At 46.5% G+C, this 26390-nt stretch overlaps 1 long non-coding RNA gene across 1 annotated transcript; it reads left to right on the top strand.

Annotated features, from left to right (window-relative positions):
- Window positions 1-749: 749 nt before the first annotated feature.
- On the top strand, window positions 750-26036 carry LOC129406506 (uncharacterized). Its single transcript, XR_008631051.1, has 4 exons — window positions 750-986; window positions 4692-5058; window positions 24388-24671; window positions 25933-26036. It is a non-coding gene; the product is annotated as an uncharacterized LOC129406506 (long non-coding RNA).
- Window positions 26037-26390: the final 354 nt, after the last annotated feature.

The following is a 26390-nucleotide window of genomic DNA, read 5'->3' on the forward strand; positions in this document are numbered from 1 at the left end:
GCAGCCCGTTTTCTGGAAGCTTTGGTAATAGGAAGCATAAAAAACATTTTATTGGGTAATTTTTGTGGGGCCACCAGGTGGTGCTCAAGGGCTATTCCTGGCTGGGTGTGGCGGGCGGGTGTTGGGGCCTACTCCTGGTGGTGCTCGGCTGGACCCAAGCCTCCTGCTTGTGAAGCTTAAGCCTCTCCTGTTGCATAGCTCCCTGGCCCTTGAAAAACTTTTAAATTGCTACTTGGGACCAGGAGAGAGTACAGCAGTTAGGGCACACTCGTAGTGTGCACCTGACACAGGTTTCATCCCTAGCACCACCTGGCCCCCCAGCATCAGTGGGCATGGCTCTGGTGGCCCCCAGAATCCGGGGGTGACCCAGCTACTGCCCAGCACTGCACAATACAGGTAGCACAGACCCTTAGGCCTTCGCACTGAACTGCCATGCCAGCTACTGAGAATCACTCGAGGGGCCCTTGGGCCTCCTGAAATGTGCGTCCCCTACCCTGTATCCAAATAAGTATGTACGCAAATGTTATACATAAAAACAACCTAACAAACAGCGGCTTCCTCTGAGTGGTGTGTATGTGTGATTTTTCCTTCTGCGCCTCTAGCATCAGGTGGTGCTAGTTCGGTAGTTCAGCAGAACAAAGTGTTGGCGTGGGTGTGCCCCATCCCGTGTTTGGTGGAGGACAGAGTTGCATTCCAAGGGGTGCCACCAACCTGGTGTTTGTCTGCGCCGCCCTCCAGGTCATCAAGAAGAGGCTTGTGGGCTCCATGAAGGCCTTGCAGAAGCAGTTCGTGTCCTGGGACACAGTGGTGACGAGTGAGGAAGCCGACGCCAACACCGTGTACAGTGCCCTGGAGGCCATGTTCATCCACAGTCTGCACACCAAGCACATCCTCACCGAGGCGGGAGACAAAAGGAAGAAGCGCACCCAATAGAAGCCCTTGTTGCAGCCTGCCTTCTGTCCTCTCCTGAAAGCTGTCACCCACAAGTGAGCTTTGGCTTTGGGGAGGTGCTGCAGAAATGGGGTGGGGTTGGGGCCATCGCTGTGGGGGGAAATCCCCAGCAGTGCCATGTTCTAGAGCACACAGGGGGCCTCTTACACTCTTTCCACTCGCCGCCCCTCTTGGCTCCTGAGATGCCACCCTGCGCAAGTGCTGCCAGAAGCACCTCGGGTTCGTGAGGAGCTTGATTTTGAATGAGTGCTCAGTTCAGAAAGCTTTTCCTGGGCCAGAGAGATAGGATAGCGGGGAGAGCACTTGCCTTGCACATGGCCAACCCAGGTTTGATCCCTGGCACCTTCTACAGTTCCTCGAACCCTGCCAGGAGTGATCCTTGAGCTCAGACACAGGAGTCAGCCCTGAGCATCGCCAGGTGAGCCCCCCAAAATAATAACTCTCCTGTGGCCCACATGCTCACAACCTGTTGGATATCATTGGTTTGTCCTTTCTCCCTTGCCACAGAGCTTGGGCTTATCTGGTAATAATCTCTAAACAATTCTAGACTACATTGGTATGTCCTGCTCCCCTTGTCACTAGGAGCTTAGGTATATCAGTCACGCTCATCAAAGTGCTCCCGAGTCATTCCCATTCCTTTGTTTATCTGTAACCACTTATCCCAGTTTATCTGCTCTTCCTCTAATCAAACTCTGTTAATTTGTAAGGTCAGACCTTGCTAGGACAGTGAACTTGTATTATAGTAAGTTAATATTGTCTTTGTCCTCTCTTATGTCTTTTGAATAGTTTACTTTAAAAACAATATTCTTTTTGTATGGACAAAGAAAGACATTTGTTAATATGCTTTGGTAACATGGGATTTAATTGGCTTCAAATATTATTCCCTCCCGGGCATCTGCTTTCTCGACTTAAGCCTCAGCTGCCCTTACTTCCTAGCACCCCCAAAAGCAGGGTCCCGGCGAGGGACGGGACGGAACCAGGGCAATCGGTGAGTTATGTGCTACCCTGGCATCGGGATGGGCCTGGCCAAAGCGCCTAATGCTTAACTATATGTTAAGAGCTTGGTCATGGACATGTCATGTCATAATCCAGAAGCAACGATGAGACTAGGACCCTGCTAGGGCTAGGAAAGACTAATCTGGCCTGGGCACTGTAGTCTGAGATCGAGGTGACCCCGGGAGAGCAATTCTATAAGCTTAATGCATCTCTTGCTATGTCCATACAAAATGATTTATAATATGAATACTTATATGTTAGTTGGACCAAGAGAGGGGAAACACACCCAGGGGATTCCACTCTTGGGCTGATGTCCTGTTGAAAGAGATTCTGTCTCCTAGTGAAAGCATCCCCTAAGGCATAGAACTTTACCCCCTATTGATTGTAACCACACCTATGCATAAGCCCCGCCCCTGGATGGGGGCGGGGATTTAAGGTGGCTGTGAGAGGGGGCTGGGGGTGAGTGCTGCGAGTTCCAGGGGAGATCTAGAGAAGGAGAATGAAGTAGGATGGGGGAGGAAGAAGCAGGAGGAGAATCAGAGGAGAATGGAGATGGGAATGGAATAAACTGCAACTGAGACCAACCAGTCTGGCCTCAGTTCCTTCCTTCGTCTGCCTCATCATCGCCATCAACATCCCTGGGGTGGGGGAAGCGGCTGGAGACTACCTAACGAGGATGGCGGGAGAGACAGCGCCATTGCCATGTGCCCTGTGCCTGGCTCGGTGAGGTGAGGCGCTCCTCGCCCCTTCCTTTTTTGTGTGTGTGTTTTTACACAACAACTCTCTCACATTCAGTTTCCGTAAGTTACCCTAAGGGCTCATGAGCCACAGTCTAAGAAGTTGGGAGCACTCACACAAATGCACAGCAGGGAAGGGGAGTGTGTTGTGCCACACCCTCCCATGCTCAGGGGCTATTTCTGGCTCTGTCCTCAGTGATATTGGGGGGCCTTGGGGTACCAGGGATCAAACCTGGATTGGCCACATACAGGGTAAGTGTATTAACCCCTTCCTGTACTGTCTCTCCAGCCCTTGGAGTTTATGTTTTAGTGCTTAAGATTTTTGCCAACATTTACTATATAATTTTTGTTAATAACATATAAGTTGGGATGACAAGATAGTATAGCTGCTAGGGCACATACCTTGCAGTCAATCCAGGCTTGAACTTCAACATACCAGGAGTGATCCCTGAGTGCTGCAAGGTGTGGCCCACAAACTAACAAAAAAACACCAAAAATTGACAAATAGAAAATGTTTTGAAAATCCTCCCCTGCCACATCTATAGACCCAGGACCATTTCACCCTTACCCTCCCTAACTGAACTTTCTTAAACTTGTCTTGAAATTTTCCTTTTTGTCTTTCCTTTATTTTGGTTTTATTTGTTTATTTATTTTGGAGGCAGGCGTAGACTTAGCGGTGCTCAGGGGTTATTCCTGACTCTGCACTCAGGCAGTGTTCAGGGACCCATATGGGATGCCAGGGATCAAACCCAGGTTGGCCACACTAAAGGCAAACACCCTCCCCACTGTACTATCACTCCAAACCCTCCTGTTGGTTAAACTTCAGCAGCACAGAACCAAAATTTTTTAAACAACAACAAAAATATTGGCATCCAATATTTTGGTGCCTCTGATTAAAAAGCTCACCATAAATGTGTAGGTGATCCCCTATTACCTTTTGTTTTGTTTTGTTTTGTTTTTGTTTGGCTGCACTCAGCAATGCTCAGGGCTTACTCCTGGCTCTGTGCTCAGGGGTCACTCCAGGTGGGGAACCATTTAGGGTGCCAGGAATTGAACCCAAGTCAGCCATGTGCAAGGCAGATGCCCTGATCATTGTGCTGTCGCTCCAACCTCTAGTCACCTCTTCTTGACTAGGATGTTTTGAAAGATCTGATTCATGAAGGTAGGTCAGAGTAAAGCTTAGCTAGGAGACTATCAGATAAAAGTCTTCTTTCCCATGAGCCCACCTTTGGGCGTTTGCACTCTCAGCCACGGGGGCAGATGTGGGCCGCCATCAGCTACTGTCTCTCGGCCCTGCAACAAGAGGAACCTCCACAAGGGAGGAGAAAACACTAGCCTAGTGCCCATTCTAGAAGGCTGAGAAGGAGACTCGTGTGCCTGAATGTGTAAGGGTGTGTGTCCACAGAGACAGGGACACTGGCTCCCTGTGGCCCCAGAAGCATGCAGAGAGGAGAGTAGGCATTGCTGGAGCCCCCTGGGGGGACTGAGTGGTGCCTTCCCCCATGTGTGTACTTGTGTCCACATGACAAGCCTTGAGCTCCGGGCGCAGAGACTTCAGGGAACAAATGCACTCTGTCCCCACAGCACAGAGGTGGACCAGCAGCACTTCCCTGCTCTGAGAATAAAATGATCCCCACATGACCAAATTCCAAGTCCCAAGAAGGAGTCTTGGGGCCTGGGCTTCTGATCAATGGCTGATCTAACTGCAGGCCCACAGTTAGGCTGCTTAGGAGTTCAAAGGTACTTACTTCCCCTTCCCATCTCATCCTTTGTCTCTGCTCTGTCAGCTTCCTTTGCCTGAAGTTCTAAGCTCTCATACCTGCTGCCCTCTGTGCTGGGGGAGCAGAGGGACTGCAGGGGAGGAGGCCTGTCCCCATGGGGAGGGCTCAGAGAGATGTTTGCTCTGTGCTCAGATCACAAAGCAGCATATCTCCCTACTTAGATTTCCGCGGTGGGCATCCTAGTGGGCAGTCCAACTTGTCATGCAGGGTATTTTTCTGTTTAAAGCTTCCAAGGGTGTTGTCAGAATTCAGCAAAGCCCAGGAGGACTCTGTGCCAACCTGCCAACTAAACCAGGAGGCAGCAAGCCCTGTGCTGCCCCGTATGCACTCCAGCACACGCCCCCGCACTCCGCCACATCAGTTCAGCCCTGCCTGCCCAACTCTTCTCCTGCGTTCCTTCAGACGGTGGATCCTGGACTTGCCACTGCTGGGAACTGCCCCTGTTGTCTCTCAAAGCACGAAGCACTCCATGCCAACAGCCTTCGAGTCCAGTGGGCGAGCTGACCAGTGCAGCCCGCCAGGGGAGAAGCCAGCCAGAGCCTCGGGAGGATGGAGCCGGACTGAGCGTCCTGGTTCCCTCACCTACAAGCCCAGTGAGTGGTGCAAGCTATGGGCAGGGCAGAAGGGCCCCAAACAATGTCTCAGCTAGTGACTCTGAGTGGTCCCTGCCTTTTCCCCATTAGCCCTGGATCCCCTCCCAGTGCTGGGATTCATTGCCTGGCAATGATGGAGCCCGTGTTTCTGGGTGTGAGTCAAGGAGATGAGACAGACACAGTGCTGGACACTTCCTGTGGGTGTGTCTTGTCAACGCATACCAACCCTGGGGGGAAGCTAATGCTCATCTGACCACAGACTCCGTGCTGAGGCTCATCTGTGCCAAGGCACTTTCCTAAGGCAAGACACTTTGCTCACCGAGCCTTTATTTTTCCCTCAGCCCATATTAAATTGAAAGTTCATAAAATTCTCATTCTGCAACATGAATCAGATTTAGAACCACACACTCTCCAGGGACTGGAGCTGCTGCAAGCAAAGCAAATACTACAGGTCTTTGAGCTATCTCTCCAGCCCTTCTTGAGGTTTTTTGTTTGATTATTTGTTTTCTTTGGGCCACACCCCACAGTGCTCAAGACTTACTTCCTGACTCTGTACTCAGGGATCACTCCTAGTTGTGCTCAGGGGACCATATGGGATGCTGGGGATCAAATTGAGGTCAGCCGCATGCAAGGCAAGCCCCTTACCCATTGTACTGTCTCTGCCCCCTCCGCTGTTTTTTTTTCTAATCAAGAAATCTGAAACTTCCAATTAGAGCCTCTCATTCGCACCACATAACCAGGTTGGCAACTTTGAAATTATAGGATGTGAGTAAACACAAATTTTGAAAGCTTTGTGTCATCTGCAAACACTTTGTGACCTAGTAAATGTGTTACCTCAGGCTGTGTATCATATATGCTCACAAACCAAAATAGGTACAAGGCTTAATATATGAAAGAAAATTATGTGGCCCCTTTATATTCCAAGGGAAATAATGCCAACTCTCAAAATGGGCACGAACCAGTGCCCAGGTCACTAACCCCCAAGGGAGAATGTAGCAGTGTGTTAGTCAATGGGACAGATGTTCCGTGGTTGTTGATTTGACTTGAGCATTGGTGGAAAAGGTCCAGTATGAGGTCAGCTCCAGGTGGCTGGGCCAGGGAAAGGGAAGGCAGCTGCCCAGTGATGCTCAGGGGTTACTCCAGCTCTGTGCTCAGAAGGGCACAAGGCAAACGCCCTACAGCTGTCCTATCACTCCGAATCCACTTCTTAGATTTATAATTCTTTGACATGTTTATTTTGTGTGTGTGCATATGTGATCCAAGAGATTGAAACTAGGACCTCACACTTAGAAGCCTGTGCTCTGCCACTGAGCCATATCCCTTCCCTCCGGCCCTCACTACTACCAATTTCATGTACATACATACATGCCCTTCATTTTAAGAACAGCTTTATTGGGCTCTAATTCACCAATTAAAGTGTAGATTTTAATTTTTGAATAGATTCACAGGATTGTGTAGTCATTACCAGAGTTTAATTTCTTTTGGTCCTGTGGCCACACCCACCAACACTCAGGCTGCTCCAGGATGTGTATTTGGCAGCACTTGGGGACTCAGAGCTGCCAGGAATACCGCCTGGGCCTCCTGTGTGAAAAGCCAGCTCTGTAGCCTGCTGAGCTGTCTCTTGAACCCCACAGTTTCACTTTAAAACCTTGTCATCCCCCGCTGAAGGAAACACCTTCAATTACCAGTCTCTCTCCAGTCCTCTCTCTGCCCTTGGCCTGTGGCCTTCCCTCAGCCACTTTGCTAGTAGTCAGGCCTGTTCTGGAGGGTCCCTTAATAGTGGATGAACCACACAACTTGCCCTGCTGTCACCGCATGACAGGCTCAGCCTTGGAGCAGCATCATTCCCTTTTGTTGTTGACTGACATTCCTGTGTAGGTGGCATTGTACGGCAGGTTACATTTTATTTATCACTGGCTGATGGACTTTCCTCTGCCGCTTTTGCTATTATATTTGTGTCTGTATGTTTTTATTTCTCCTCAGTGCATGTAAAGTGGAATATTGGGGGAACCCAGTATTTTGTGTTTATTTATTTACTTAACATTTTGTTTTTATTTCTATTTTCATTTTTATATTGAAACAGAAAATGTGGGTTGTTTTATACTTAATACTGTCAAATGACTTCTCACTACCTATATAATGTTCAAACTCCTTAACAAGCTCCTAAATAATCTGCTCCAATATCCCTCTCTAGTCACAGTCTATTCATTTCCTTGTTAAAATCCATTTTGTGCCTTTCAAACACATGTGCTTCTAAACTTCTCGTATCTGCTCTTTTAAAAAAATTTTAAATTTTATTTATTTATTATTTTAATTTTTTTTATTTTAATGAATCATCATGAGGTACATTTACAGACTTACTGACTTTCATGATTGTGTTACAGTCAAACAATGTTCAAGCACTCATCCCTCCACCGGTGCCCATTCCCCACCCCCAATGTTCCCAGATCCCTCCCCGCACCCCCAACCCAACCCCTTCCCACCTCCTGCCTCTGTGGCAGACACAATCCCTCTTACTCTCTCTGTCCTTTTGGGTGTTGTTATGGTTTGCAATACAGGTAACAAGCAGCCATAGTGTTTGGTCCATAATCTACTTTCAACATGCATCTACTATCCCCAGCGATCCCTCCAACCATTATTTATTTAGTGCTCCTCTCTCTGTCCCAGCTACCTTTTCCCCTAGAGCATGAGATCAGCTATCAAGCCGTGGGGCAGTGTTCCTAACCCTTATTTTAACTATCCTTTGGTGTTAGTCTCCTATTTTGTTACTTTATAGCCCACAAATGAGTGCAGTCCTTTTATATCTGTCCTTCTGTATCTGACTCATTTCACTTAGCATGATACTCTCCATGTTGACCTACTTCTATGCAAATTTCCTGATCACCTTTTTATTTCTAACAGCTGCATAGTATTCCTTTGTGTAGATATACCAAAGTTTCTTTAACCAGTGGTCTGTTCTCAGGTACTCGGGTTGTTTCCAGATGTTAGCTCTTGTAAATAGTGCTGCAATAGACATACAAGTGCCTATGTCATTTCTACTGTACATTTTTGCATCTCTGGGATATATTCCCAGAAATGGTATTGCTGTGTCAAGTGGGAACCAATTTCTAGTTTTTTGAGAAGTGTCCTTATTCAGAAAGGCTGAACCACTAGGGATTCTCACCAGCAGTGAAGGAGAGTCCCTTTTTCCCCACATCCATGCCAACACTGCTTGTTTTTGTTCTTTTGGATGTGTGCCAGTCTCTGTGGTGTGAGATGATATCTCCTAGTTGTTTTCATCTGCATCTCTCTGATGATTAGTGACAAAGAGCATTTTTCATGTCTCTTTTGGCCATTCAGATTTCTTCTTTGAGGAAGAAGAAAAAGGATTTCTTCTTCTGTTCATTTCATTGCCCCATTTTCTGATGGGGTTGGATGCTTTCTTCTTGTGGAGTTCAGCCAGTGCCTTGTATATCCTTGATATGAACCCCTTCTAGAGGGGCATTGGGTGAATAACCTTTCCCATTCTGTAGACTGTCTTTGTCTCAGCAAAATGGAAATTGAAGAAACTTTTCTCAATATACTCAAAGCCATCTACCATAAACCCACGACAAGCTTTATTCTCAATGGGGAAAAACTAAGATCCTTTCCTGTAAGACCACGGACAGGACAAGGATGCCCACTCTTACCACTACTATTTAATATAGTTCTGGAAGTACTTGCCATAGCAGTTAGTCAAGAAAAAGACACTACGGGTATCCAAATAGGAAAGGAAGAAAGAAAACTCTCATCATTTGCAGATGACATGATACTATATTTGGAGAACCCTAAAGCCTCTTCAGAGAACTTCCTAGAAGCAGTAAACATGTAAAGTCACAGGATATAAAATCAATACCCAAATGTCCATGCCTTTCCTATACAAAAATAATGAGAGAGAAGAAAGTGAAAAGAAAAAGGCAATCCCATTCACAATCATGCCTCAGAAAATCAAGTACCTCGGAATCAGTTTAATGAAGGAGGTAAAGGACCTATACAAAGAAAACTACAAAATGCTACTTCAAGAAGTAAAAGAGGACATGAGGAAATGGAAACACATCCACTGCTCATGAATTGGGCGAATTAACAATGTCAAAATGGCAGTACGCCCCCATAGCATTATACAGATTCAATGTGATCCCTATATGGGTACCCATGACATTCTCAAAGAAATGGATCAAACACTCCTGAAATTTATATGGAACAACAAGCACCCACAAATAGCTAAAACAATTCTCAGGAAAAAGGAGATGATGGGGCATCACCTTCCCCAACTTCAAACTGTACTTCAAAGCAGTAATAATTAAAACAGCATAGAATTGGGACAAAAATAGCCCACAGACCAGTGGAATAGGGTTGAACATCCTTACACATAGCCTCAACTATATGAACATATAATCTTTGATAAGTGAGCAAGAGATGTGAAGTGGAGCAAGAAAAGTCTCTTTCACAAATGGTGCTGGCAAAACTGGAGAGTTACATGCAAAACAATGGACTCAGACCTGTACTTAACACCATGCACAAAAGTCACATCAAAATGGATTAAAGACTTCAACATCAGACCCGAATCCATAAGGTTCATTGAGGAAAAAGTCGGCAAGACTTTCTACAACATTGAATCCAAAAGTATCTTTAAGAACAAAATGCCATGGACCAAACAAGTGGAAACAGAGATGAACAAATGGGACTATCTTAAGCTAATTTCTGTACCTCAAAAGAAACAGTGACCAGAATACCAAGACTGTCTACAGAATGGGAATCCAATTTAATTCCAGATTTAACCTTTTTCATTTGTTTGTTTTGGTTGGGGGGCACACACAGAGGTGCTCAGGGCCTACTCCTAGCCCAATGCTCGAGGGTGGCTCCTGGAGCTGCTAGGATTGTGGCTGGGGCAGACCCTATGCTGCCAGAGATGGAATGGGCATCTCCCAAGCATGGACTGTGTGCCCCGGACTGTTAAAGTCTCCCTCTTGTCCCTCTGGTTAGTCTCTTGAGTACTACCACATTGTTAAAAACTAAAAGGTACAGGGGCTGGAGCAATAGCACAGAGGGTAGGGCGTTTGCTTGCACACGGCCAACCCGGGTTCAATTCCCAGCATCTCATATGGTCCCCTGAGCACTGCCAGGAGTAACTCATGAGTGTAAAGCCAGGAGTAACCCCTGTGCATCCCCGGGTGTGACCCAAAAAGAAAAAAAAACACCTAAAAGGTACAGTATGTTTTCCACATCTTCACCACCAATTTTGATTGTCTCTCTCCTTCGTTGCTGCCAGCCTCCTGGTGAAAGGGACAGCTCGCCCTGTTGTGGTGTATTTTTTTTAAATTTAATTTAACTTTGTTTTTTAAATTTTATTATCCTTACCTTATATAGACACTGTAGTTTACAAAATTGTTCATGACAATTTGTTAGAGACATTCAATCCCACCATCATTGTGCCTTCCCATCACCATTATCTCCATTTTTTCCAATCATCCCTTAAACCTTACCTAAAGTAGGTACTCAGTAATTTATTTTATATTGCTTGTTATAATTTACTAAAAGAATGCCGAAAAAATATCTCCTCTGAAGAAAATTAGTGAAGATCGTGTATCTCACCCTGGAGCTATTATTTTATTTTATTTTATTTTATTTTGTTTTATTTATTTTTTGGAGCTATTACTTTAGGAATTTTCCTTCTAGTTCTTTTTTGTTGTTGTTGTTGTTTTTGCCTTTCGGGGTCTAACGCTCAGGGGTCACTTCTGGCGGAACACCGGAGACCATCTATGGTGCTGGGGATCAAACCCAGGCTGTTCATATGCAAGGCAAATGGCTTAGCCCCTGTCCCATAGCTCCATAAAAAGTTTTGAGTTTTGATGTAGTCCAGCATCTATTTCCTTTTGTCACTTTGGGTTTGGGTGTTTGTAATTAAGATCCTAATTGCCAGGTGTAAGGTCACGAAGATTTATTTCTGTGCTTTTTCTCAGGAACTGGATTATTTGCTTTGGACTATTGTATAGGGAAAGGACTCTTGGCTCTCTGTTTGGGGGTCACCCTGGTGATGCTGAGGGGAACCTGCCATGCTGGGGATCAAACTGGGCCTCCCGTGACCAACACATGCATTCAGTCTGTTGTGCAGCCCTCTGGCCCACTGCTTCTTAGTTACAGAGTTAGCTCTTACTTTTAGGTCCAGAGCCGCTTGAGCTCCCGTCTGTGTCTGGTGTAAAAGGCCCAGCATCCCCTTACCCCTGCCCAGTCACTGAAGTCTGTTTTTCCTGCCTGTTCCTCAGCCCCCTTAACATTTCTCTTGTATTTACAGTTCCCTTCTTTTTGTGTCCACCTCAGTAATATTTACTGAGGCATATACTCCTTGTAGGTACTCTATGGCTACTTTTTGTATCAAATTCTGGAACATTTGTAGCCCACGACAACAGTGGTTTCCCAACCCCCCAATCTGTGGGCAGGTGCCAGCCTATACTGCCAGAAGGTTCTTGCCACTTTGTGAACAAGTGCTAGCCACTTTCTATGTGGCAAACCATGGACATGTACTACAGGCTGGCTGAAAGTTGAATCTGACATTTAAGAACTAAAGATGTAAGAAGTCCACAATAATGTATATTTAGAGAACTAATAAGAAACATTTTTTATAAGGAACCTCTTATGTAAATTATAATTACTCATAAAATGTTATCACAAAAAATTAAACTATTGTCTCTTTTAGCAAGGCTAATAATTTGGAGAGGGGAGTGCTGCAGATGGAGGTCCTTCCTTGGTGGCATGTCTGTCTTATCTATGCTTCAGGTTATAGTTTCAGGCAAGAGCTGCTAGATAGAATCACTGAAGCAATTTACTTCTTCTTTTTTTTTTTTTTGCTTTTTGGGTCACACCCGGCAATGTACAGGGGTCATTCCTGGCTCATGCACTCAGGAATTATCCCTGGCGGTGCTCAGGGGACCATATGGGATGCTGGGATTCGAACCCGGGTCGACCACGTGCAAGGCAAACGCCCTCCCCGCTGTGCTATCACTCCAGCCCCAGCAATTTACTTCTTTTGCTTATCTAAAATCTTGAGATCTTCCTGGCTTATACTTTCACTGACCAGCAGAAGTCAGGGGAATGCTCAGATTAACCAGAGACTATGGAAATAATGCAGAAGAGTACCATGGCTTGAAAATAATGAGTATTAGTCCTTACTATGAACTTAATGCCTAAAATGCTTAAGGACCAAAGAAATAGGCCAGGAGTTAATGTGCTGACCTTGCTGCTGCCAGCTCAGTTTTATACCCAGTAGCATATATGATTGCCCCAACCACCACCTGGAGTGATCCCGGAGCACAGAGCTAGGAGTAACTGATTACTGCTGAGTATGGCTCTGAAACAACAGCAACCACCAAAGTTTGTTTGATTTGCTCTTTATAGCCACCTTACAAAACTTGTATTGAGAAGTCTTGGGTCGGCTGAATTAGATCTCTGTGGCAAGTTGTTCCTCTCCTCGAGTATCTCTCTTACGTCTTTAGGTTCGTCTCAGCAGACATAAAGCAGTTCAACATCGTGCCCTTGCCCTAAACAGCTCCCAATGCCAGGAACTGGCAAGCTACTATTTTGGTTTCAATGGATGGTCTAAAAGGATTGTCAGGGTAGGAAGTGCAGAGAGAGTTCAAGTGCAGAGCCTGTGCCCACCATGTTCAAAGCCCTGGGTTTTGTCCTGCGTACTGCACAACTCCCCAGCACTGTGGCGTGTAACCCCAGCAGGCCCTGACCACCTACAGATGAGAGTTGTCTAAGTGAAAGTGTCTGAGCACTGGTCACACCCCAGAATCAATCAAGATCTCAGTGAATTGACAGTGGTGTCCATATTCTACAACACTTGTGTGCTCTGTATGCGCGTAGCTGGTGTAGTTCATGGAAAGCTTCACTTAATGTTGAAGTCACAGGCTACTTCAACTGTTAGCATGGATTGCTGGAATTTAGTTTTTATTTAAATTAAACACTTCAAACCTACATTGAGATGTTCAGAAGGACCTTCAATCTAAAATCCTAACAGCTTCAGAATTTTTCTGACCTTGAATAAAAGGAAAAGGAAGATTTTGTGGCACCACTTCAGAAGCAAAGCGTGAAGATCTTCTGTGCTTTAGAGGTGGTATTGTCATCCTTTGATTGCAAGAGCCCTGGATTGGCACAGCCAAGGAGACTTTGGATAAACTGGGAAGTCTCTGTGGGGATTGGAATTGTGGGTGTGGGTAAGAATTCATTCTCTCTCTCTCTCTCTCCCTCATATTTTCAGATACATCAGAAAGAGCCCTCTTCTTGCTAAACTGCTAAAGACTTATGCAGATGTTTTTTTAACAATACTTGTTTAAATCTTAGGCAATAACCAGCAGGATTGTTTATTTGGGGGGGATGGGGGAAGAGGAGGTGTTGGGGACACCTGATGATGCTCCTGGCTCAGCACCCAGAAATCACTCCTGGCGGTGCTCAGAGGACTCTGTGGGATGCTGGGGATCAATCCTGGGTTGGCTTCGTGCGAGGCAAGTGTCCTACCTGCTGTGCTATCACCCTGACAGAATCTTGAACTTCACAATTTTAAAGCTGTCTTCCTACCAAGAAGCTTAGGGGTTTGGGGATGGGAACAGTGTTTCTCCTATTTGGGGATAACAATCTTCTTTGTTCCAAAGTAACCTTTCAAGTATAGATCATGTGTAATCTTCCATTATCCCAGCAAAATCTTCACATAGATAATGAAAGAAACTAATTAAATGTTTTCCCCCCAGAATCTATGGCACTTAGGCCTAGGGTATACAGTCAAAAAAAACGAGCTGTTAGAAAAAGAACTGGAACAGACTCTGGTAGGTGAATCTTAGGTAGAGACCAGTTCATCTATGCCACTACCAAACCTTTCTCAAGATCCTGTTTTTTTTTAAAATTTAATTTTATAGGGTAATTCACAATATTTTATTACATTTAATACTCAAACACCAATCCCACTCCCATTACACCTTCCTACCACTGTATTTTGGATGTTTTCATCCCGATCCCAAACCCCAGCCCCAAAAGAGAATGAAAGAATTCATTTTGTATTGTTTGTTCTGAATCAACTGCTGAAAATGCTCCAAAAAAGTTTCCTTAGAGGAAAGTATGTGAGATTGTTGTATTTCCCCCAGGGACCATTAAGCCCTTCCATAAGAGCTTACTGAAATGTTGTTAAAGGCTGGGCCTGCTATGCTTTTATATATACCTAATATATCACTTGTATCACTTGTCATCCCATTGATCTTTGATTTGCTCGAGCGGGCGCCACTACTGTCTGCATTCATCCCTGTCGCATGCTAGTGTAGCCCAGTGATATCTGCTCGCTCCAGGAGCACACAGAGCCTCAAACCGCTCATTCAGGGTTTTGACAAAGATGTGTGACCACCACAACTGGACTAGTACTGTTGAATTCAGCAGCGTTCCCAGCCCTAGGGCATGCTGTTCCTTCCCCCTCCCCCACCCCACCCTGGGACTCAGCCTATAGTAATCTGCAGTCCCAGTCCTGTTTGGCTGGCAGGGGTGGGAGGTGAGTCTGGGGACAGGGGCCGGGGGAAGAGGACCCGATTGGACATTTTAGGTGCCTTCATGGAAAGAAGGAAAGCCTGGGTCATGCTGGTTATGTTTAGCCAGCCCTGACCCAATAAAGGCAGCTTAAAGGCAGCATAAAAGTGCTGTGGGGGAGGGGTGCGCGAGCTGCAATAATGGTGCTGCCATAACTGTGCTGCTATCACTGCTCTCTACCCTCAGGGGGGCTGTGCCCCACTGGCCTGAATCGCTGCACCTCAGAGCCTCAGCATGTCACATCTTTGCTGCAACTCTGGTCCCTATATGTCCTCCGTGGCGACCAATGTGGCTGCTGGTACAGGGAGCTCAGCCCCCCGAGTGGGTGCTGCACCCAGTCTGGCTGCCTTCCCACTTACCCTAGGGTCTCCCAGCCCGGGCTTTCACATTCCCCTGATCTTCCACCTGATTTGCCCCTTGCCTTTCAACTCCGGCTAAGCCAAGGGACTTTGATTACCTGTTTCCCTAGACTGCTACCTGCCTTTGTTCCATTTAAGATGTTCTCTAAGACATTAGTTCGACCCTTGATGAGGGATGAGGATTCAAGTAAAGAGTTGCCTTCTGGGTCCGATCGATTGCCCTCTGGGTCCTGTACCTTTACTACTGGGCACCGCCACAATCCAGGCCACTTTCTGGACCCTTGAGCCTGGACCCAGCATGTCACACGAGTGAAGCCCCACAGAACCAAGTCAAGCAGAACTTTGTGACCTTGGACTCCAGTGTCACTGGACTGAAACAGAGATCCTCTGGCTGCTTCCACAGCTGCATTTCAGTGTCTTCCGAGGAATCAAAACCTTCTGTAGTTCAAGAATCAGATTGGCTGTCCAGTACCCCTGAAGAGGGTGATACTGCCTCAGTTCTGCCAGAAACCCTGGTTCAGCCTATATTGGCTCCTGAGGAAAGGGGATCTCCAGTTGGAAGCTCAGCCTTCAGAGTCAGGTCTGGAACTTGACTGCATCATCAGGAAAATGAACTGTCTCCAGTCCAGAAAGAGCCCACCTTTCAAATCTATCTTCTGTCACCATCAAATCTGGTAATCTGCCTAACTGCAGATTACCAGAACTCCAAGGTCACCAATGAAACATCTACCCAGCCATAAACCCTAAATTTAACTCACACTGCAGAGAGCCTTGAAGAGAATGAACAATCTCTAACCCAAGCAGAGGCCCAGTTTCAGCCTCTGGAGAGCCCTGAGGGTGACTCTGCCATACAGCAGGAGGCAGTGGCTCAAGCTCCAGAGATCCTTGAGGTGACTGAATCTTCAGTCCGCAGGAATCCCTGAATCCTCTACGGAGTTGGAAGCTCAACCATTCCTGCATCCTGAGGAAAATGTTCCATCTCCAAGTCAGAATGAAGCTCCACACTTACACCTGCCCCATATCACTGCTAAAGCTTTGAGTGTGACATTTTTCATATTTTCAGAAGTCAGTCATGAGGTTGAACCCTCTCCAGTACCACAGGAGGCCCTGGATCAGCTTTCTGAGCCATCTGAGGAATCAGTCCCTCAAGCACTTCTGCATCCTGAAGGAAATATTCCATCTCCAAGTCAGAATGTAGTTCCAAGCTTAAATTTGCCTCATCTCACTGTGACAATAACCATTAACTACAGAGGTCAGATCGGATGAGCCTCATGCATGAAAGGACTGGCAGTGGACGCCAGCTGTGCGGGACCCAGTGCTGAGATCTCCAGGCCTGCTCGGATTGGTACTGGGCCTTCTCCCCCATTTTCCAGTAGCTTGGCAGCCACACCCAAAAACTGCCCCCAGTGCTGTGTAATCCCAACAACGGCCAACATCCCGAGACTATAAGACCAAGTTCCCAGAAGAGAGCGATGCAGAGTCTCTTGCCCCCATGCCTGGCTGTCTTCACCGGGGCCCCTGGGAGGGGACCGGTTGCCTTTGCCTCCCCACCCCAAGCAGAGCCTTGACAGCTGAAGATCTCTGGAACCCAGCCACAGCCATGCTCAAGGCCACTCTCCACACATTGGGACGAGCCTCTCACATGAAGGGACTGGCAGAGGAAGCCAGGTGTGCGGGTGCCTGCTCAAGTAGATTGAAGAACAACAGGATGACAGTGATACTGTGATACATACATCAATTATGAGGTTGAACTTTCTTCAGTCCTGCAGGAGCCCAGGCCGAGCCTCCTGAGCCATCTGAGGAATCTGTCTCTCAACAATTTCTGCATTCTGATGAAAATGTTCCATCTCCAAGTCAGAATGAAGCTCTAAGCTTAACTTGGCTCAATTTCACTGCTAAACCAATGGGTGTGACATTTTCCATATCTACTGAGTTTTGTAATGAGGAAGAACCTTCATTCCAGCAGAAGGTGCAGGCTCAGCCTCCTGAGCCACGTGAGGAATCTGTCACTCAGCCATTTCTGCATTCTGAAGAAAGTGTTCCATTTCCCAGTCAGAGCCTTGATCTTCACACAAAAACGTGCCCAGTGTCACTGCTAAACAAAAACAAACAGTGGGCATACTATTTAAGATTTCTAAATTTTCCCTCTAATAGAATTTTATAGTGCTATGAATATTACTGGCTGTGCCTGAAGGAAACTGAAGTATCAGTAGAGAATCCACAAACAGAATTGCTCTCCTTGCTCTATAGCCCTGCAGTCTTAGAGACAGAAATTTTAAGTTGTCCGAGACCTTATTTACTTACATGAGTAGGTCCTGGGTTGATTTCAGCCTTCCAGTCTGGGCAAGTCTTTTAGTAAAAGTGACTCTTTGGTCATCTGTTAGAATTTCTATCAACTAAAATAACATTTAAGAACCAATGGGGAGTGCTGGAGGTAGGGGGGGTGCAGCAGGTAGGGCGTGTGCCTTGCACGCAGCCAACCTGGGTTTGAATCCCAGCATCCCATATGGTCCCCTGAGCACCCAGGAGTAATTCCTGAGTGCAGAGCCAGGAGTAACTCCTGTGCATGGCCGGGTGTGACCCAAAAAGAAAAAAAGAATCAATGGGGGCTTAAGAAGATGGTACCGCAGCCAAGGCACCTGCCTTGCATGTCCCTGGCACGGCATATGGTCCCCTCTAGCACCACTAGGGTGCACAAAGCCAGCAAAAGCCCCTGAGTATCAGAGAATATGATCCCCACACCCAAATTATAAAGAAATAAAAGCAACAGTGGATTGAAGAATTAGCTCAACAGACTGAGCACATTCTTGGCATGCAGGAAGCAGTTTCAGTTCCAGCTCAGGACGGCATTGCCAGGAGTTACTCCAAGTACGAAGTGGGTATAATTCCTGAGCACCATTGAGACTGGACCCAAAACAGAGAAACAAAAATAACCATACTTAATGTCTGCATTGAAAAGGAAAATGCTCTTATTTTATGCTTTAAAAACAAAATTATTGGAGGGCTTGAGTGATAGACAGTGGGCAGGGCATTTGCCTTGCATAAGGTGTCCTGCGTTCAATTCCCAGCATCCTGTATGGTCCCCCAAGCACCGCCACAAGTAATTCCTGAGTGCAGAGCCAGGAGGAACCCCTGAGCATCACTGGGAGTGACCCCCAAAGCAAAAATAAACAAACAAAAAAAATAAGTTCTCACCATTTCAAAAGCCCCAAGAGAGTGGCCATAAATAGGGGAAGGAGTTGAGTCTGCTGTCATTAACTGCTGTGGCACTTGGGGAGTCCGTGAAGAGAACAACAGGTTTGGTTGTGATTTACTTAAATACCCATCCCTGCTTGAGGATGATAGTTTTTGCAGCTTTTGAGGGATTGATTTCCAGCTCTTCAGGAACTTCAGGATCTGATTATTCTGGGGGCACGAGGAGAGGCTCCCATCTTCCCATGCCATTCAGTCCTCACGGACCTCATCTCCACCTCAGGGAGGGATGCCAGCTCCAGTTCTGCATTTCCTGCCAATGGCCTTTATTGGTTAGATGAACGTTGACCCCCTTTTTTTTTTTGGCTTTAATTCCCAAGCCCATCGCTGTACTTATTCATGTATGCATTTTAATATGAGAAAATAAAATTTTTTTTGGAAATGCTGAGAGGCTCTTCAGAAAATAAAATTTCCAAGTTGTGTTAGGCGGAGGCGTTCACTGCATTCACATGGGGCCTCTGTCACCATGCCGTCCTGCGATGACTCCTATGGTTCCTCTTCAGTCTCCTGTAATGCCAGCATCTCCTGGGATCTGAAGGACTGTTGTGTAAGGGGACCTGTGGAGCCTTGATGGACTGTCGTGCTGAGAGGTGCTGTGAAGACCTGATGGACTGTCGTGACTGGGGTTCTGTGGTGTGGGGGTGCCCTGTGGAGGCTTGCCGGTCTGTTGTGCCAGGGGGACAAGTGGTGGCAGGCGGCGCCTTGGTACCTGCGTCTAGGTTAATGGACTTGCCAGAGTATATGTCAATGTGCAATGTTGAGAAAATCTGGAAAATAATTTTGTTTTGTTTGGGGGCAACACTTGGTGATGCTCAGGGGTTACTTTTGGTTCTGTGCTCAGGAAATTATTCCTGGTGGTGCTTGGGAAACCAAATGGGATGCTGGCGATGGAACCCAGGTCATCTGTGTGCAAGGCAAGTCCCGTACCTACTGTACTATCTCTCTGGCCCCTGAAATAACATTGGAGCTCCCAAAATTGGGGAAAATAACTCTTATTAGATGTCTATTTTGCCTTCATTGACTACCTCCAATTTCCAATTCTATTTAGGGAACCATACAAAGTTTCTGACTGCTTGAAGGTCAAATATAGCATTTGTGAAGTTGGGTTTCTTTTTGAGGGTTGATGGGGCCAAATCTACATATTTTCAGGGGTTGCATCTATCTCTGTGATCAGGGATATCTCCTGGTAGTAATTGAGGATCATCTGGTATGCAAGGGGTCCAACCCAGGTCTGCCGTATGCAAGGCAAGTGCGCTAGATGCTAGACTATCTCTCCAACCAACCTTTATTGAACAATTAAAAGTGCTTTTGGTGGAGTGAAGTTTAGAGGGGGAGTTAAGGGAAGTGAGGAAGAAGCATGGACTGGCAGAGAGTCCCAGACTGGGATCACACGACCTAGGCATTAGGCACATTTAACACTTCTAGTTTTGCTATTCCTCAACTAATAAAATATGTTATTAGTATTTTATTCTGATTTTGATTATTTGATTTAGTTTTTCTCTAAATAAAATCATTGTAGTTGGAGTAGCATGGTTACAATAGTACCGATGCTATTGGTTTCCATGCACAAAGTGAACTTCACCTGGACCACCGCCGAAGTGCCGAGACACCACAGTCTGTACATCCCCTCAAGCCTGACTCTACTAACTGCCACTCCACCCCAACCCCCCAGGTTTGTTTTTCATCTTATGAAAGGTGATTTGTAAATGATTGTTATGCCCAATTTTGTGAAGAGAGAAATTGCAAAAGGACTTGCTAAAAGTTGATTTTAACAATAACACTATCCTTGTGTAAGAAGCAAAGTGATCTGATGTGCCCAATTTCTAATAGAGAATCAGATTCATACTATCCTGATGTGAAAACACATTTTTGGGTGGGGTGTGTGTGTGTGTGTGTGTGTGTGTGTGTGTGTGTGTGTTGTGCATAAGCGCGTGTGCATGCGTGCTTGCTCTATACTCAGTCGTGCCCAAGGGATACTCTCAGCAGTGCTTGGGGACCTGTTTCAGGGGGTTGAACCCACACTGCCCACATGAAAAGCATGTGGTGCAACCTACTGATCTATTTTTTTTTTGCTTTTTTTCTTTTTATCACACATGGCAATGCACAGGGGTTACTCCTGGATCTGCACTCAGGAACCTGGGTTGGCTTCGTGCAAGGCAAACGCCCTACCCACTGTGCTATCGCTCAAGCCCCCTATTGATCTATTTTCCTAGGCCCCTAAAAAGCACATTTTGGAAGTTATCAAGCTAATGTCAGTAAACTTACTATGTGGAAAGATACTTAGGAGCACCTGAGTGCTTTGTAGATAAAAGGGTTAAAGTTCAAGATAGGCTCAGAGGTGGGGATAGTCTAAGAATCCAAGAGCCCATCCATCCTTAGAAGGATTGAGTGGCAACCTCTGCTTAAAAAAACAGAATTTCTCAGGCTCTAAGCAAAACTTTCATAAGACAGTATGACTTGTATGTGCCTATAAAATACAAAAAAAAAAATAGAATAAAGTAGCTAACCTGTCCTATGAAGAAAAGGGCATTTGAGAATTGTTGTGTATAAAATTGGTTACAAACTGCATTCTGTGGCTGAGCTCTCATCTGGAGGACCAGACCTTGCCCAGAGTCTGGCACTCATTTGTGACCATTAATGTCACCTCCCTTCCCCACTTCCATCCCTTTCTTCCATTCCTCTTAAGTTTTCAGGTCATGCATATACTGCTAAGGTAATGATGTGACTGAGATTCTGAATTTTACCAAGGGAACTAGCTGTCAGAAATATAGGGAGGAGCTGAAGCGATAGCACAGCAGGTAGGGCATTTGCCTTGCACGTGGCCGACCCGGGTTTGATTTCCAGCATCCTATATGGTCTCCTGAGCACTGCCAGAAGTAATTCCTGAGCACAGAGCCAGGAGCAACCCCTGTAACCCCTGTGCATCGCTGGGTGTGACCCCAAAAGCACACACACAAAAAAGAAATACAGAGAGTTGAACTCTTTTTTTTAATTTATTTTATTGAATCACCATGTGTAAAGTTACAAAGTTCTCAGGCTTATGTCTCAGTTATACAATACTCAAATACCCATCCCTTCACCCGTGCCCATATTCCACCACCAAAGACTCTAGTATACCTCCCAACCCCTGCCCCCCAACCCCCACCCCGGCCTGCGTAATTGATAAATTTCACTTCATTTTCTCTTTACCCTGATTACATTCCATATTTCAACACAAAACTCCCTATTGTTGGAGTTTTCCCCCAAGAAAGACAGCCCTACCTCCAATGAAGCATTTGATAATTAGTTTTCCATTGCTGAGACAGGAGAGATATGAAGTCCTGCTGTTTCAAGTACATAGAATTTTTTTTCCCTCCTTCCCATGCCACCAAGTTCATGCCTGCTTAATAAATAGTCCTCATATTATGGCTGACACCACGCCGCCTGACAAGAAAAAAGGATATTTCCCATCCTTGGCCGGCGTGGGGCTATGGCTTAGTTCACAGTCTAGAGACATGGCTGCAAGCAGTTTCTGGAACCAAAATTAGTCTAGTTGGCCTCCAGATTCTGGTTGATCTGCAGCAACGCAGCCGCACAAAAGTGTGGCCACCCGGGTGGAATCTCGGCGTAACATGTGCAGGTATCAGCCTGCTATTCCAAGTACGTAATTTTTTTTTCCTTTTTTCCCCTTCCCACGCCACCAAGTTTGTGCCTGCTTAATGGACCTCATAATATGACTGACGCCACGCCACGTTTTCCCAAAAAATGGAAAAGAACCGAGAAAGAAGGATATTTCCTCTCCTCACCCGCGTGAGGAGAGGAAAGTTTTGTTTAGTTCACAGTAGTTTAGTTCACAGTCTAGAGACATGGCTGCTACTTTGATTACCTTCAATATTTCAACAAAAAACTCACTATTATTGTTTGGAGTTTCCCCCCAAAGTCAGACCTGCTAAAAAGGAACCGTTTCACATTGCTGACAATTAAGAGATATTAGGTTTTGGATCTCTGTATAAAGTCCAGGGAAAATTCTGCCAGAAATTGCATCCCTGCAAGCTTTTGCTTCCCTTTTGTGGTGCTCATAAGATGGAAAAGCCTGGAGAGATAAACCCTTCCCCGCTGGTGCCGCATGGGGCAGCGGCTCAGTTCACAGTCCAGAGGCCTCTCTGCGAGCTGCTCGTGTCCAAAGTAGTTCAGTTGGCCTCTGGGATCATACTCATGCAGCAGCCGAAAGGCCAGACACGTGTGGCCGGTGTGCTTAAATCTCGGCGGAGGGCGGGCCAGTACTCCCCGCCCCCTGGGAACTCCCGAGAGTCCCACAGCAGGCGGGCTGGTACCTCCATTTTGTGTTCAGAAAGCAGTGATCACCATGCTGTGCCCAGAAAGGAAGGGTTGAGAGAGAGAAATCCTCCCCCCTGGCGCCACATGGGGCAGCGGCTCAGCTCACAGTTCAGAGGCCTCTCTGCAAGCTGCTAGTGTCCAAAGTAGTTCAGTTGGCCTCTGGGATCATACTCATGCAGCAGCCCAAAAAAGTCCCCTTTATATTTTTTTGCCTTTTCTATACACTTCCAATTTCACTTCTCCAATTTCCATTTCACTCTTCCCCACCTACCCTGCTGAGATCAAAGAAGAACAAAAAGAGAAGAATGGTTTAGAAGAGGCTTACATAGAAAGAAGAAACGCATGGGCTGACTTTTCTGCCTTCAAAAGACTTTGTCCAGGAGTAAACAGCAATTTGTGCTCCTGAGAGACTTCTCAGCCATCTCTGCTGGCCAGCTCTCTGGGGCCTGAAGCCAGTCCTGTACTGGGCCACGTGGAACTGGCCCAGTCAATAGATTGACTCTCAGCCAAGCAGAGGCGGTGCCACCTGACGAATTGTGTTCTGTAGTCGTGGAAGCACAGCAAAGTTTGTTGTTGGAAGAAGTGATATAGGCAGGTAGATAGGGAAAGGCCCTTGGCAATGAAATTTAGATTATCAAAGTCTTCAGAAAGGAGAATCCTGAGAGTGACCCACCCTGTGGATACAGAAAACAGACCTGATAAGACCTTCAGCAGACCCTGAGGAGGTTGGGCCCCTCCCCATGAAGTTCCTCGAATTCCCTCAACCTCTCCCTTAACCTGCTTAAAATGGGATCCAGCCTAAAGAAGACCATCACCACTCCCAACCTCCCTGGTAACGTCCTTAGCAACAGACTTTTACCTGAAACGAAACCCCATGTGAGGGCAGGTTGAAAAAACACTATAAAAGACACTTGAACAAAGAAAGCGCACGCATATGCTGCCTGAGTCCATGTGCTGCTTGTGCCCACATGGCCGAGAACATGTGGTGCCCGAGCACATTTGTCGCACGCATCTCCCCTCATGAGATGTGTACTTTCACGCTTTCGTGTCTAGAGCTAGGATGTGTGTAGAGCTCTCTCCACCCTTGAAGAAGCCCATGTTTTCTCATGAGCGTGTTATTCTTACTATTCGCTCTCCCACTTATCCCTTCCTCCTTCCCTCAGAAACCTCTAAATAAAATCTGTTTACTTCGCTGTTTGTCTACTCCTGAAATTCTTATCCGAAAAAGAGACAAGAACCCAGTAACCCTGGATCCTGGGTGATAGAGGCAGTTGGGGAGAAAGTGACCGTCTTTCTCCTCCCCGATGTGTGTACTTGTGGCTACAGGACAAGCCTTGAGTCCATGGGCTCAGAGACTTCAGGGAATGAACACACTCTGTCCCCACAGCACAGAGGTGGACCAGCAGTACCTCACTGCTCTGAGAACAAAATGGGTCCCCAAGTGACCAAATTCCAAGTCCCAGGAAGGAGTCTTGGGGCCTGGGCTTCTGATCAATGGCTGATCTAACTGCAGGCCCACAGTTAAGCTGCTTAGGAGTTCAAAGGTACTTACTTCCCCTTCCCATCTCATCCTTTGTCTCTGCTCTGTCAGCTTCCTTTGCCTGAGGTTCTCAGCTCTCATACGTGCTGCCCTCTGTGCTGGGGGAGCAGAGGGACTGCGGGGGAGGAGGCCTGTCCCCATGGGGAGGGTAAGAGAGATGTTTGCTCTGTGCTCAGATCACAAAGCAGCATATCTCCCTACTTACGATTTCCGCGGTGGGCATCCTAGTGGGCAGTCCAAATTGTCACACAGGGTATTTTTCTGTTTAAAACTTCCTAGGGTGTTGTCAGAATTCATCAAAGCCCAGGAGGACTCTGTGCCAACCTGCCAACTAAACCAGGAGGCAGCAAGCCCTGTGCCGCCCTGTCTGCACTCCAGCACATGACTGTGTCCCTCCACATCAGGTCAGCCCTGCCTGCTCCAGCCTTCTCCTGTGCATCTCCAGACGGTGGTTCCTGGACTTGCCACCGCTGACCAGTGCAGCCCGCCAGGGGAGAAGCCAGCCAGAGCCTCGGGAGGATGGAGCCGGACTGAGCATCGTGGTTCCCTCACATGCAAACCCAGTGAGTGGTGCAAGCTATGGACAGGGCAGAAGGGCCCCAAACAACGTCTCAGCTAGTGACTCTGAGTGGTCCCTGCCTTTCCCCCATTAGCCCCTCCCCAGTGCTGGGATTCATTGCCTGGAAATGATGGAGCCCGTGTTTCTGGGTGTGAGTCGAGGAGATGAGACAGACACAGTGCTGGACACTTCCTGTGGGTGTGTTCTGTCAACGCATATCAGCCCTGGGGGGAAGCTAATGCTCATCTGACCACAGACTCCGTGCTGAGGCTCATCTGTGCCAAAATAGTTTCCAAAGGCTCACTGAGCCTTTATTTTCCCCTCAGCCCATATTAAATTAACAGTTCATAAAATTCTCATTCTGTGACATGAATCAGGTTTAGAACCACACACTCTCCGGAGACTAGAGCGATAGTACAGTGGGGATGGGGCTTGTCTTGTGACATGGCCAACCCACGTTTGACCCCCGACAGCCCATATAGTCCCCCAAGCGCCACCAGGAGTGATTCCTGAGTGCAGAGTCAGAAGTAACCGCTAAGCATTGCCATGTAGGGTACAAAAGACAAAGGAGCCACATTGTCTAATAATCTACCAGTGAACACTTGAAAGACAGCTAGTCCTGGGTTGGGGAGATAGCTCTGTGGTCATGGGTTGCATGCCTTGCATGCACAGGGACTCATTTTTAAGTCCCGGTTCCTCAAATTTCATTCACCACATCGTAACAGCCCTAGCACTGGCCCGTCCATCCCAGTTGGACGAGTATTGCTGCACTAGTCCAGTGTGTTGATCAAACAAGGGAAGCCAGCCCCACATGGAGAGAACCCTGCATGGGCCCTTGTGAGCTTAGACCAGGGCCCAGTAGTTCAGCTGGGAGGCCACACCCTTGCCGCTTCACATTTGTTCTCAGGAAACAGGTGAAGATTCCCAGAGAAAATTATGGATCTTTTATACTGACCCATCTGTATGAAAGAGAACTTGTGACTTTATTAGACAGATAGCAGCAAAGGATGCATAGAAAATAAACTCCACGATTTTACCCAGGTTCGATTTCCAGCATCCCGTAATGGTCCTCGAAGCATCACCTGCAGTAATTCCGGAGTTACAGAATAACCCCTTTTCATCTCCGGGTGACTGAAAAAGCAAAAAATAAATAAAATTATTGGATGTATAAAGGAAGTACACGCCCAGTATCATTGTGTACTACTTTCATAGAAAGAACATTTTAGACAATAATTTTGAATTGGTCCTTGTTAACTTTATTTCAGAAAGTGGTAACGTAGCTGTGGAATATAGGCCTTTTGAGGAACTCACTGATGCCAGAACCGAAGGACTCCGTGATTTAATTCAAAGTATGTGAAGAGAAAAATGTAAGGATGACGTACACTGGATGGCTGTAATTCAAAATAATGAGCAGATTTTGGAAGATTTTAGCATGTGTAGTCAATTCTATCATCCGCAGGAAACTATGAAACTCTAAAACTGTATTTGAGGGAATTTCTGGAGTTTTTCTGAAGTCCTGACCGTTGGTTCTAAACCCTTATTTGAAATTTGGAGAGTTCTGAGTGCCCTCTGAGTTCTGTCAGACAAATAACTTTTTGAACTCCCCTTAAAAAGAGTCCTAGTGATTTGGGGCCTTAAATGTGATTATGTTAGAGCATTTGAAAAGTTACGTTTTTTTTTTCAAGTACTTAGAGCTCAGCATCTCATGCATATCTTACATGAA

The sequence above is a fragment of the Sorex araneus genome, chromosome 7 (assembly GCF_027595985.1).
Source record: "Sorex araneus isolate mSorAra2 chromosome 7, mSorAra2.pri, whole genome shotgun sequence".
Lineage (NCBI taxonomy): Eukaryota > Metazoa > Chordata > Mammalia > Eulipotyphla > Soricidae > Sorex > Sorex araneus.